This window comes from Mobula hypostoma, chromosome 16 (genome assembly GCF_963921235.1).
Source record: "Mobula hypostoma chromosome 16, sMobHyp1.1, whole genome shotgun sequence".
Classification (NCBI taxonomy): domain Eukaryota; kingdom Metazoa; phylum Chordata; class Chondrichthyes; order Myliobatiformes; family Myliobatidae; genus Mobula; species Mobula hypostoma.
Window position 1 is genome coordinate 23,038,556 of NC_086112.1, and position 13,784 is coordinate 23,052,339.

The 13,784-nt window shown below is 41.7% G+C and overlaps 1 protein-coding gene across 2 annotated transcripts in view; it reads left to right on the forward strand.

Annotated features, from left to right (window-relative positions):
* The window catches only part of camk4 (calcium/calmodulin-dependent protein kinase IV), a 115,058-nt gene that overhangs the window by 26,722 nt on the left and 74,552 nt on the right, over window positions 1–13,784 (forward strand). The window lies entirely within an intron of this gene.

Below are 13,784 nucleotides of genomic sequence, written 5' to 3' on the forward strand. Positions count from 1 at the left end.
TGGTATACTATCCAGCTCGAAGCCAGAGGTAGAGGAGTTCCTGCGGGAGGCACACAGCGACCCACGGAGGGGTCAGGGACTAGGAACCAATCGGGCTGTGCGTAGACCAGAAAATCCATCAATTGAGCTGAATGTGAAGCAGCCTACATGGCAGGAAATCGAAGACATCATCTGGAAAGGTAAAGCATCAGCTGCCCCAGGACCCTATAAGGTGTATAAGAAATGCCCAAAACTACTTCGGAGGCTGTGGAAGGTAATGAGAAAGATCTGGGCCAAAGGTACTATTCCATCAAGTTGGAAATTGGCAGAGGGATGCTTTATTCCAAAGGAGGAGGATTCTTCCACATTTGCCCAGTTTAGGACAATTTCTCTCCTAGATGTAGAATGTAAGATTTTCTTTCCTGTGCTCGCAAGAAGACTAACTTCTTACATGACGCAGAACCGCTATATCAACACATCCATTCAGAAAGGCGGTATTCCAGGCTTTTCAGAGTGTCTGGAACACACCTCAATGATTAGCTATTTGGTCCGTGAGGCCAAACAGAAAAAAGGCGACCTAACAGTTGTCTGGTTAGACCTCGCGAACGTCTACAGGTCTATTCCACATGACCTCAACATGGAAGGACTTGACCACTACTACATCCCAGTTGCTATTCGAGACATGATCACCAGCTACCTAGGAGGATTCAAACTCAGATTTACATCAGCCTATTTCACAACTAGGTGGCAGGACCTCCAGAAGGGGATTCCAACAGGGTGCATCATCTCCCCCACCCTATTATGGAATGAACCTGCTATTATCAGCAGCAGAAGATGTAACCCGCGGCCCGACGCTGGAGTCGGGTATTGTTCAGCCGGCTCTACGAGGGTTCATGGATGACATCACTATAACGACTGTGTCACATGTCCAAGCAAGATGGGTTTTGGAAACCCTGAACAATGTAGCCACTTGGGCAAGGATGTCCTTCAATGCCGAGAAGTCCAGGTGTATGGTGATCAGAAAGGGCAAGTTTGGCCTCAAAGTTCAGGGTGAGGTCATCCCTGCCATCGAAGGTAACCCGATAAAATGCTTGGGGAGGTGGTTTAATGTGTCACTGACAGATAGGGCCAATGTGACCAATGCTGTGAAGCAGACAGACGAATGGCTAAAGAAGATCGACAAATCTGGACTTCCCGGTAAATTCAAGATCTGGCTGTACCAATACGGCCTTCTGCCCAGGCTTCTGTGGCTCTTCACACTTTATGAGTTCCCCATGACTGTTCTAGAGGCCATCGAGAGGAAAACCAACAAGCACATGCGGAGATAGTTGGGAGTTCCCCCAAGCTTCTCTTCAGTGGACCTCTATATTCATTCTGGGCAACTGCAACTTCCCCTGTCATCTGTTGTGGAGGAATTCAAGGTGGCAAAATGCAGAGCCTTATGAAGCTTGAGAGATTCCAATGACATCTTGGTAAAGCAAGCAGGCATTACAACCAGATCTGGGCGCAAGTGGGCAGCCAACGCAGCTGTGGAGCAGCCAGTGTATTCCCTGAAGATGCGAGGTATCATCGGCAATGCCTGCGTCGGGCAGCAAGGCCTCAGCTCAGTTCACTTTCAGCAGTGGGGAAATGCAAGCATAAGGGACAGGCAAGACATGGTACAGGCAGAAGTATGAATCCGTGAGGAAGAGAAGCGGATTTCAAAGGCAGTGGAACAAGGGTCCCAGGGTGCCTGGACAAAATGGGATCTGCCCAAGCGCAAGATCCCATGGGTAGAATTATGGAGACTGGAGCCTTTCCGTATTTCCTTCCGTGTATGACACCCTTCCTTCACCATTACATCTGTACACATGGGTGATGAGAGAGGACCTGAACTGTAATCTCTGTGGTCAAAAGGGGACATTGGCTCACGTACTGTCCAGATGCAAAACAGCTCTAACTCAAGGACGGTATAGATGGCGCCATGATAAGGTGCTTCTGGCTCTTGCTGACACACTAGAGTGGGAGAGATGCAAGAAGAGGACGGCTGGCACAGATTTGAGGAAAGCCATCACCTTCATCAAAGAGGGAGCCAGGCCTTTCGTAACCAAATAACCAAAGCCCAATCTGCTGCTAACGGCCAGGTCCTGGGAGATGAGGGTCGACGTAGGAAGGAGGTTGCAGTTCTCGGATGTGGTGCACACAACCCTACACCTGGACATTGTACTGTGGTCAACTGAAGACAGGAAAATAATTCTGGTTGAGCTGACTGTGCCGTGGGAGGAGGGATGGGAAGAGGCCCACAAGAGAAAGGCCTTGAAGTACCAACCCTTAGTGCAGGAGTGTAAAGACAAAGGATGGCAGAAATGGTTGTTCCCTGTGGAGATCAGCTGCAGAGGTTTCCCAGCCAAATCAGCATGGCGGTTGTTGTCAGCTCTGGGCTGGGACAAAAGGAGAAAAAAACAAGCAGCTCGTAGGATGGGGAAGAGGCAGAACGAGCCTGTTGTTGGATTTGGAGTAGGCGAGAGGAGGGAAGCTGGAAGCCAGGAGCAGATGGGCAGTGATTTGGCCACCACTGCCGGCCCACCAACTGGAGAGTGTCGTGGTTAAGGATCGAAACACTTTGTGAAGGTTGGGAACCACCTGATGACATCTGCTCCTGGCTGAAGGCTACGGTTACCTAAAAAGGTATCTGGAGAATGCACCCTAACAGGTGTATGTAACAAGTATAAGAGCTGTTGACAAGTGTGATCATGTGTTGAGTATATGAATATTAACTATGGTGTTAATTGCAAAAGATTGTTATAGGCAAGTTATTGTGCTGATTGAAACAGTTTGAGTGAAGTTGTTGACAGATGTTTTCAAATTTACAATAATCATCGCCTAGAGATTGAAACTTTTTTCTTTTTTTTAGATGTGATTTAGTGAACTAAGTGAAGCTGTCTATGCTACAAACTGATTTTCAATATTGTAACTTTAAAGTCCAAGATCACCCATCCTATAGGATATTACTTTTTGCTTTATTTCATTAATGTACAAGGGTTCTGAATATATTGTAAAATATAAAACAAGCTTGGAAGTGCTATCAAAACCTACTTAAAATAGATTTTTGGCAGTTAAATTTTCTTTCATTTCAAGATTAGGTTTTTTAACATATGAAGCAGAATCCACTAAAAAATCCTTCACTTCAAAATCCTTCATATATTCATTAAGATTTTCCACTTGACAGATCTTTTGTGGTAAGGGTTGCTAATGGCTGACAGACTTCCTTTTTATATTTTAAAACATCTTCAACGAGTCCTCATATTTTCAGTTGATTCTTCCTGACACGTTTGCAATACACATGTCATTTTGAGTTCCTTAATCTTTACAAGGATGTTCTGTCATTATTGCATTTTGGTACATTCTTAGCAACTTACCTAAAAGATTTCCTATGTGTGCTCAATCATATGATGGAAAATGTTTCTAGGGTAGAACTTCGGAGTGTAAGCAGAATTCAGATAATTGAAGACGTAAGCATAAGAACCTAAGACAAAAGAACATAAGAAATAGGAGCAGGAGTAGGCCATCTGGCCCCCTGAGCCTGCTCTGCCATTCAATAAGATCATGGCTGATCTGGCCATGGACTCATCTCTACCTACCTGCCTTTTCCCCATAACCCTTAATTCCCCTGCTATGCAAACATTCCTCAACAATGTAATGCTATTAATTATGGCTGGAGCACAAACCAACCAAAAAATGCAGTAAAATAGTTAACAGATCCTATTCCTCAGAAGATAGCTTCATTACTTGCATCTGAAGTAATAATCTTCCTCATCCTTGTCTTCATTTCTTAAAAACTTCCCTTCTCATAACCTTCATCTATCACTTTCCTTACTTTCCTCACCTCCAATGTGCCCCCTTTTATTTAAAAATCAACTCATTCTTCCTTTTCTGTTTTCATCTTGTGTGTACCTCTCCATCCTGATCAATTTAAAACCACCACCGCTTCACCTGAATTCTGGTCATGACCCTGACTCACTGAATGCAACATTATTCAGCACGAGGGGTTGCCTAGGTAACTAAAGCATTAGCATTAGGAAGTTTAGCATTTGCAGAATTTCACTAAGTTTACATTCTGTTGTTGTGGCTGTACAACTTAGTCATTTGCTTTATTATTAAGATAATAGAATACTATTAGTCTCATGTCTGTTTCTTCCTAAAATTCTGCATAAATTTGACAACTGTTTACCCAGTTGCACAATCAGTCAATTTTTCATCCTTAACTGTGGAAAGCTAGTTTGATATGTATTTTACACAACATGTAATTTCCCGGCTGCCCAATCTGAACAGCATGAAAATCAATGAATGTAACATCTGTTACATAGAACATAGAACATAGAATAGTACAGCGCCAGAGCTATGTTCCATCCATTGCCAGTCTGAAGATGAGAAACCGTATAATCAGTGCTTTCTTACCCTTATTAGATAGTAGGGATGTGATCTGCTAACTTAAAAAAAGACAACTTTCTTGCTATTTCTACCCAAAAGTACAGAGATATTGAATGTCTGTTTGTGGTCTTCAGCCACTGTAGCCTATCCATTTCACACATGGTCTTCTGCACACTACTGTTGTAACACATGACTATTTGAGTTATGGTACCTTCCTGTCAGCTTGAAGCAGTGGCCATTCTCTTCTGACCTCTCTCATTAACAATATGTTTTTGACCACGGAACTGCTGCTCATTGATGTTTTTGTTTATCATACCTTCCTCTGTAAACTCTAGAAGACTGTTGTGCATGGAAATCCCAGGAGATCAGCAGTTTCTGAGATGCTCAAACCACCTTGTCTGGCACCAAAAATCATCCTACGTTCAAAGTCATGTAGTTCACGTTTCTTCCCATTCTGATGTTTGGTCTGAATGACGACTGAACTTCTTGACCATGTCTGTATGCTTTTATGCACTGAATTACTGCCACATGATTGGCTGATTAGATATTTGTATTAACAAGCAGATGTACATTTGCACCTCACGAAGTGGCCACTGAATGTACTGTCAGTGAAAGGCAGGACTTTGCCCCAAATTCAAAGGCAGGGTACATTTTCAAATTAGTATTTGTAACACAATGTTTTGTGATGGGAATGTATAGCTAGAGCTGACTTGTGAATAGCAGTATCCCAGCACAATTTCCAGCCTGTTAGACTTTGCAAAGTACTCTGATCTCTGCCTCAATTCCAAATATTCTCCTTTTAGAAAAAGCCTTAAATAGAAACTTGGATTAATGAAGTCATGAAGTTGGTTCAGCATTTATACCAGTTTGTATTTGTGGGATGTGCACCTGAACCTGCATTGATAGAACTGAGTGACAGCACGAGTTAAATGCTGGCTTTATATCATTGAAATTCAATTCACACTATTGTGGGAAATAATGAAAAAGGGATATTGATTGAACACAAGTCACTTTCTGTTGACTGTGATTTGTAGGAAGTTATGTGCGGACCAAGAATAAAGCTGTTTTGTATAAAATGTTATCAATTATACTGACAAAGCTGGTGGCTAACAGCATCTATAGGATATGGTACAGAAGCAACTGGTTGGCCAATCTTTTTCCTGCTGTTTTTATGTGCCACTCAAACCTTCTCTCATTCCTTCCTTGCATCTATTCCTCTGTTCACTCTCCCTCACATGCTTGTCCATTCTCCTCTTAAATACACCCATACGATTTACAACAACAATAACTTTACTTCAACAATTCCATTTGGTAGTAAGTTCTACATTCTCACCACTCTTCAGGTAAAGACATTTCTTTGAATTCCTTACTGAATTTCTTGGTGACTGTCATTTATTGATGGCCTCTTTTGATGTTCACTAAAATTAGAAACATTCTCTCTGTTTCTGGCTGTGGTTCCCTCCTGTTTTAAGAAGACCTCTATCAACCCGGTACCCAAGGGAAACGAGGTAGCATGCCTTAACGACTGCCACCCAGTGCCTCTGACGTCTCCCATCATGAAGTGCTTTGACAGGCTGGTTATAACATGCATCAACTCAGCCTTCCAGACAGTCTTGACCCACAGTAATTCACCTAGCACCAAAACAGGTCTATGTGGATGCCATCCCCCAGGTCTTGCACTCATCTCTGAAGCATCTGGGCGTAAAGACACCAACGTCAGACTGTTGTTTATTGACTACAGCTCTGCATTCAATACTGTAATTCCAGGCAAATTCATCACCAACCTCATGGCCCTGGGAATTAGTTCTTGCTTCTGCAACTGGATTCTTGACTTCTTGACCAAAAGACTGCAATTAGTAAGGATAGGCACATCTGCCATGGATACTCTAAACACTGGTGCTCCACAAGGTTGCATCCTCAGCCCCCTACTCTACACTCATGACTGTATGGCCAGATTCTGCTCTCACGCCATCTACAGTTTTCCAGATGGTATCACCACAGTGAACCATATCTCAAATAAGGATGAGTTGGAGAATAGGAAGGAGATACAGAGCTTATTGACATGGTGTCATGACAATGACGTTTCCCACAATGTCAATGAAACAAAAGAACTGGTCAGGTAGGGGGCAATGCAGATGTTTCTGGCGTTAAGGTTGAGAGCTTCCAGTGCCAATAGACTGTCCTGGTCCAACTGTACTTCTCACTGCCTCAGTAAAGCAGCCAGCGGAATCGAAGACCTCACCCACTCTGGACATTCTCTCCTCTCCTATCAGCGAGAAGATACAAAAGCCTGAAAGCATGTACCGCCAGGCTCAAGGAGAGGCCACTGTTATCAGACTCTTACATGGAATTCTTGTACAATAGGATGGACTCTTGACCTCACAATCTACCTCGTTGTGATCTTGCACTTTTGTCATTTACCTCCTGCACTGCACCGTTTTGTAAGTTTTTACACTTCATTCTGCATTATTATTGTTTAACTTTATTCTAGCTCAAAGCACTGTGTAGTGATTCGATCTGGATTAATGGTATGCAAGACAAGCTTTTCACTGTGTCTTGGTTCATGTGATAATACTAAACTAATACCAATTCAGCATGCATTTGCTGGAGTTTAAGAGAATAAAGAGATCTCATTTAGAAAGTACAGACTTCCAACAGACTAAATCCGGGGAGGATGTCTTTGCTGGCTGAGAAGATCTAGAGTGATCAAGATTTGGGAGTAACACACATAAAAGTTGCTGGTGAATGCAGCAGGCCAGGCAGCATCTCTAGGAAGAGGTGCAGTCGATGTTTCAGGCCGAGACCCTTCGTCAGGACCCTGCTTGAATTTCCAGCATCTGCAGAATTCCTGTTGTTTAAGATTTGGGAGTAAGACATTTAGGACTGAGATGAGGAAAAATTCCTCCACTTGAGTGATGGTGCACCTCTGGAATTCTCCACCATAAAATCATGGAAGTCATGTGGCTTTGTAAAGATTAGAAACAGAATCAGTCTTCCAAAGAGAACTAGAGAGAATCTTGAAATAATATAACTTACAGGACTGATGATAAATCAGGCTGAATAAATTGTTTTGCAGAGAGTTGGCATGGACTCAATGGACTGAAAAATCTTCTGAGTTATAGTTATTTTGTAACTGCAGTGATAGTGAATGAGTCATATGCAGCTTTTAAATTTAGATTAATAAAACCATAGATATCGTATTCAAGTCTTGTGATAAAATAGATGATGGTAAATTAGTTTATTATTCTCATATGTTCTGAAGTACAGTGAAAAACTTTGTTTTGAATGCACTCCATACTTCATCATATCTGTACATTGAGGTAGTAAAAGGGAAAACAATAACAGAAAGTAGAGTAAAGTGTTACAGGAAAAGTGTAAGGCCATAATGTGGGAGGTTGGTTGCGAGGTCATGAGTCCATTCTTGTTGTACTAGGGGACCATTAAATAGTCTTATAAGGACAAATTAACCTACCAAACAGTACATCTTTAAACCGTGGGAGGAAACTGGAGCACTCGGGGAGACCCTCACAGTCAGATATCCCACCTCTCCTGGAAGTTCCGGGAGTCTCCCGCATATTAATAGTGGCTCCCTGATGCCCGCAAATTATATACAATATCACGGAAATCAATTTTTTTGAGAGCGAGCGAGAGAGAGACCACGAGAGTGAGAGAGAGTGAGCACGAGAGCGACCACGAGAGAGAGAGCGTGAGAGATCACGAGAGAGGGCGGGAGAGAGAGAGAACGAGAAAACGAGAATGCGCGCCATGGGAGAGTGTTCTAAAAAAAGACCACTCCAGACTACACTAAAGTGTACCCTGCCTAATAGGGGTCAAAATTAATGACAGTGTTGCTCGCTGCACTGTTTGCAACAGTGACTTTTCTATTGCCCATGGTGGGTTAAGACTGTAAAAGACGTGTTGAGGTGAGATTAACAGGTGTCGTTCGTTCATTAGCATAGCTAACGTTATTTAAACTAGCTGGCTAGCTGCTAAGGAGCTACTCTATTGCACACATCTCACTTCTCCCGGAAGTCCTGGGAGTCCTCCGCAAATTGATGGTGCTACCTCCCTGAAACGAGTTTTTGCAGGGTGGGATGTCTGCACAGTTATAGGGAGAACGTCCAAACTTCTTACAATCAGTGGCAGGAATTAAGCCTGGGTTGTCTGTACTGCAAAGCGTTGTGCTAACCACTGTGCAACTGTACCACCCTGTTTGGTGTGCAAGAGAGTGAGAGGTGACTTGATAGAGGTGTATATGATGATAAGATGCATAGATAGAGTGAACAGCGAGCAACTTTTTCCCAGGGAGGAAGAAGCTAATATGCAAGTGCATAATTTTAAGGTGATTGGAGGAAAGTATAGGTGGTTGTTGGAGGTAGGTTTCTTCCACACAGAGTGGGTAGGTGGAATGCGCTGCCAAGGCTGGTGTTAGAGTCAGTTACGCTGAGGATATTTAAGAGACTGGTAGATAGGCACATGGATGAAAGAAAAATGAAGGGCTATGTGGTAGGGAAGGATCAGATTGATTTTAGAGCAGGTTAAACGCCTGGCACTATGTTGTGGCCTGAATGGTCTGTACTATGCTGTTATGTTTCACACTGATCAAGGATTATCTGCTTAACGAATGAAAAATTAATTTAGAATTGATACTCAGCTTTCTTTCACACAGGACAATATTCACTTGGCTTTTCAGTGAAAATAGTTGAAATGAAGATGCTGTAATTGTTTAAGAAATGGTGGAATGAGGTCTGCAGTTGCATTTATGTTTTTTAGAATGATTAAATTTGTATCAACTATAAATTTCCTTTCTTGTAATCGGCTTGTGAGTCCACTGAAAATACTTCCAGTCTTGAATCATGATTTCAGATTGCTTTACTAAATTATGCCATACATTCCTCTGGTTGAAAGCATTCCCTATTTTTGAGGTCTTCATATTTTTAATTCCAAATTTGGCCCAACTAGTCTATGTTAATGGGATTTCATGACAGATGAGATAAATAATGAATATGTTCAGGAAGGGAATATTCATTTAAAGGTTAAGAAAAGAAATGCTTCTATTATTGATATTCTTACAGCTCTATGCGGTAAAATCAATGCTATATTCCCTTTCATGTGACATTTTAAGGCAGTGGAAAGTCACTGAAAACATCCAGCGGTTGCATTTTAATAGTGTTATCATATCAACAGAGTGATGGGAATCATTAGCTCAGCAATAATTTATAGAACAAACACTAATTCTTTTTCTTTTTATTTCTCCTTGCATTGCTGTGAAAATGTGGTGTTGAAAGTGCCCCAGCAGTTACTCAACTCCACCCATTTCCATCCATTTTGCATGATCAGATGAGAATTGAACTACCACTAAGAACCTGCTGCAGTTATGTCTGATTCCAATATCAATTTGATCCCTTTTTGGAAAATTAGGTCACAATAAATGCTAAGTTTTGCTTTTGCATATTTAAATTATTATGTCCAGATTAGAGCAAGGTTAGTATGACTGACCCCATGTGAGATCTTTTATAGATTGCAGGGAATCTGAATTCTGTACAGGTAGAGCTTTACATGAATATCTTTCAATTCATTTGTAACACAAGAGGAAAGCAGATTATTATAAAAATAAGGGAATCTATTAGCCATCACCAAGTTGACTTGTTTATAAATTGATATATTGATAAATAGATGTTCTAGCTGTTCTTCATTACACTTGGAAACATGAAAACAGTATTTCCAGATAAATCATAACCAACATGTCATTTATCCTAAATTATTTGATTGAATATTCTATTGCAAGTGAAGGATGCTAGTATGCCCTTGAACGCCGCATTGTCATCATTTTTCACCACATAGTAGATATCTGGATTTTTATATAATTCATTATTTAAATGTTCGTGTGATGAGAACATACTTGTAATGCACCCAGCACATTAAACTTCTTGGTCTGGTACTGTGTTGTTAATAATAAATTGGTGGAGTCTGCCCAGCAGCCAGACTCGAGTAGCATAAGAAACACAGATCAAACAGAATAAAAACAAAATGTAAATGCTGGAAAAACAAAGAAGGTCAGTTAGCATCTGTGGAAGGAAAAACAGTTAAGAGTCATAGAGCACCACAGCACAGAAACAGGCCCATCTACTGTACCAGTGCAGAATTATTATTCTGTACCCTGGAACAGATGAGGTGAAGAGTCCCTCTCCTGAATGTTTGACAAGGGACCCTTCATCAGAATTGAGAAAGAAAAATACACACTCAGTGGTATGCCTGTACACCTGCTCGTTAATACAAATATCTAATCAGCCAATCACTCACTGCATAAACGCATGCAGACGTGGCTAAGGGGTTCAGTTATTGTTCAGGTCAGACATTAGAATGGAGAAGGAATGTGAGCTAGTGATTGCTGGTGCCAGACGAGATGGTTTGAATATCTCAGAAACTGCTAATCTGCTGGAGTTTTCGCATACGACATTCTCCAGAGTTTACAGACAATGGTACTAAAAACATCCAGTGAGTGACAGTTCTGTGGCCAAAACCCCTTGTTTATATGTGAGGTCAGAGGAGAAATAGCAGACTGGTTCAAGCTAACAGAAAGGTGACTAACTCAAATAAACATGGTTTACAATAGTGGTGTTCAAACGATCAGCTGTGAATGCAGAACATGTTGAATCTTTAAGTGGATGGGCTACAGCAATAGAAGAGCACATTGGGTTCCATTCCTGTACACTGAGTGTATGTTGGTCTGTTTAACAGCAGAAGGTGCTTGGAGCAAAGGAAAGTTCTCTGATAGAGTGAAGCCATTTGGTAGGTGGGATCAGATTAATCTACTGTGGCTATGCGATTTATTGCTGATGTGGTTCTGGCATGTCTTATTGTCACACTATATCCAGTAGGAAAAGCAAAAAGGTGGCAGGCAGAAATAGTTCTTAAATAAAGAAGAAGTTAGTGTGTGTTGTCCGGACACAATATCAAATTCCCGAACTTTAGATAATACCCTCCATCTTCCTCTGTGAGAACAATTTCTAATCGCCGTCATTTTTTTTCTTGTTATAGGACCTCCCACTGTTTTTGCTTGAGCTGCTGAGTGTTTTCAATTTTATGTTTACATTTCACATCTCACTTACGGAATGCTGCTTTTATGTTGATGGCAGTAGCCAGAAATCAGAGTTTCAGTTTTGGCACTCTGACATTGGGTGTCTTACTGCTGTGCAATTTGAAATATCAAATTGAAATTGACTTTGCGTTGTAATTGAACTTGCTTGTACTTGAGGAGTTGATCATAGCTTAAGTGATAGCTTAAACCTAGCAATTATCGGCCTGTGAGTTTGATGTCAGTGGTGGGTATATTGATGGAAAGTATTCCTAGAGATGGTATATATAAATATATAAATTTACATCGGTGGTGCGCAAGTGGAACAGGTCAAAAGCTTTAAGTTCCTCGGGGTCAATATCACAAATGACCCGACTTGATCCAACCAAGCAGAGTTCACTGCCAAGAAGGCCCACCAGCGCCTTTACTTCCTGAGAAAACTAAAGAAATTTGGCCTGTCCCCTAAAACCCTCACTAATTTTTATAGATGCACCGTAGAAAGCATTTTTCTAGGGTGCGTAATAACCTGGTATGGAAGTTGTCCTGTCCAAGACCGAAAGAAGCTACAGAAGATCGTGAACACGGCACAGCACATCACACAAACCAATCTTCCGTCCTTGGACTCACTTTACACCGCACGCTGTCGGAGCAGTGCTGCCAGGATAATCAAGGACATGACCCACCCAGCCAAAACACTTTTCGTCCCTCTTCCCTCCGGGAAAAGGCTCAGGAGCTTGAAGACTCATATGGCCAGATTTGGGAACAGTTTCTTTCCAACTGTGATAAGACTGCTGAATGGATCCTGACCCGGATCTGGGCTGTACCCTCCAAATATCTGGACCTGCCTCTCGGTTTTTTTGCACTACCTTACTTTCCATTTTTCTATTTTCTATTTATGAGTTATAATTTAAAATTTTAATATTTACTATCGATTTGTAATCCAGGGAGCGGGAAGCGCAGAAAAAATATCACTGTGATGATTGTACGTTCTAGTATCAATTGTTTGGCGACTATAAAGTATATAATTATCTGGATAGACAGGGTCTGATTAGGAGCAGTTAACATGGATTTATGCGTGGAAGGTCATGTTTGACAAATCTTATTGAATTTTTCGATGAGGTTACTAGGAAAGTTGACGAGGGTAAAGCGGTGGATGTTGTCTATATGGACTTCAGTAAGGCCTTTGACAAGGTTCCACATGGAAGGTTAGTTAGGAAGGTTCAATCGTTAGGCATTAATATCAAAGTAGTAAAATGGATTCAGCAGTGACTGGACGGGAGACGCCAGAGAGCAGTGGTGGATAACCGTGTGTCAGATTGGAGGACGGTGTGTAGTGGTGTGTCTCAGGGATCTGTACTGGGTCCAATGTTGTTTGTCATATATATTAATGATCTGGATGATGGGGTGGTAAATTGGATTAGTAAGTATGCAGATGATACTAGGATAGGTGGCGTTGTGGATAATGAAGTAGGTTTTCAAAGCTTGCAGAGAGATTTAGGCCAGTTAGAAGAGTGGGCTGAAAGATGGCAGATGGAGTTTAATGCTGAAAAATGAGAGGTGCTACATTTTGGTAGGACTAATCAAAATAGGACATGGTAGGGCATTGAAGAATGCGGTGGAACAGAGGGATCTAGGAATAATGGTGCATAGTTCTCTGAAGGTGGAATCTCATGTGGATAGGGAGGTGAAGAAAGCTTTTGGTATGCTGGCCTTTATGAGTTTAGGAGTTGGGATGTAATGTTGAAATTGTATAAGGCTTTGGTGAGGACAAATTTGGAGTATTGTGTACAGTTCTGGTCACCGAATTATAGGAAAGATGTCAATAAAATTGAGAGAGTACAGAGGAGATTTACTAAAATGTTGCCTGGGTTTCATCTCCTAAGTTACAGAGAAAGGTTGAACAAGTTAGGTCTTTATTCTTTGGAGCATAGAAGGTTGAGGGGGGACTTGATAGAGGTGTTTAAAATTATGAGGGGGATTGATAGAGTTGAGGTGGATAAGCTTTTTCCACTGAGAATGGGGGAGATTCAAACAAGAGGACATGAGTTGACAGTTAAAGGGCAAAAGTTTAGAGGTAACATGAAGGGGAACTTCTTTACTCAGAGAGTGGTAGCTCTGTGGAATGAGCTTCCAGCAGAAGTGGTTGAGGCAGGTTTGATGTTGTCATTTAAAGTAAAATTGGATCGCTATATGGGCAGGAAAGGAATGGAGGGTTATGGGCTGAGTGCAAGTCGGTGGGACTAGGTGAGAGTAAGAGTTCGGCACGGACTAGAAGGGCCAAGATGGCCTGTTTCCGTGCTGTAATTGTTATATGGTT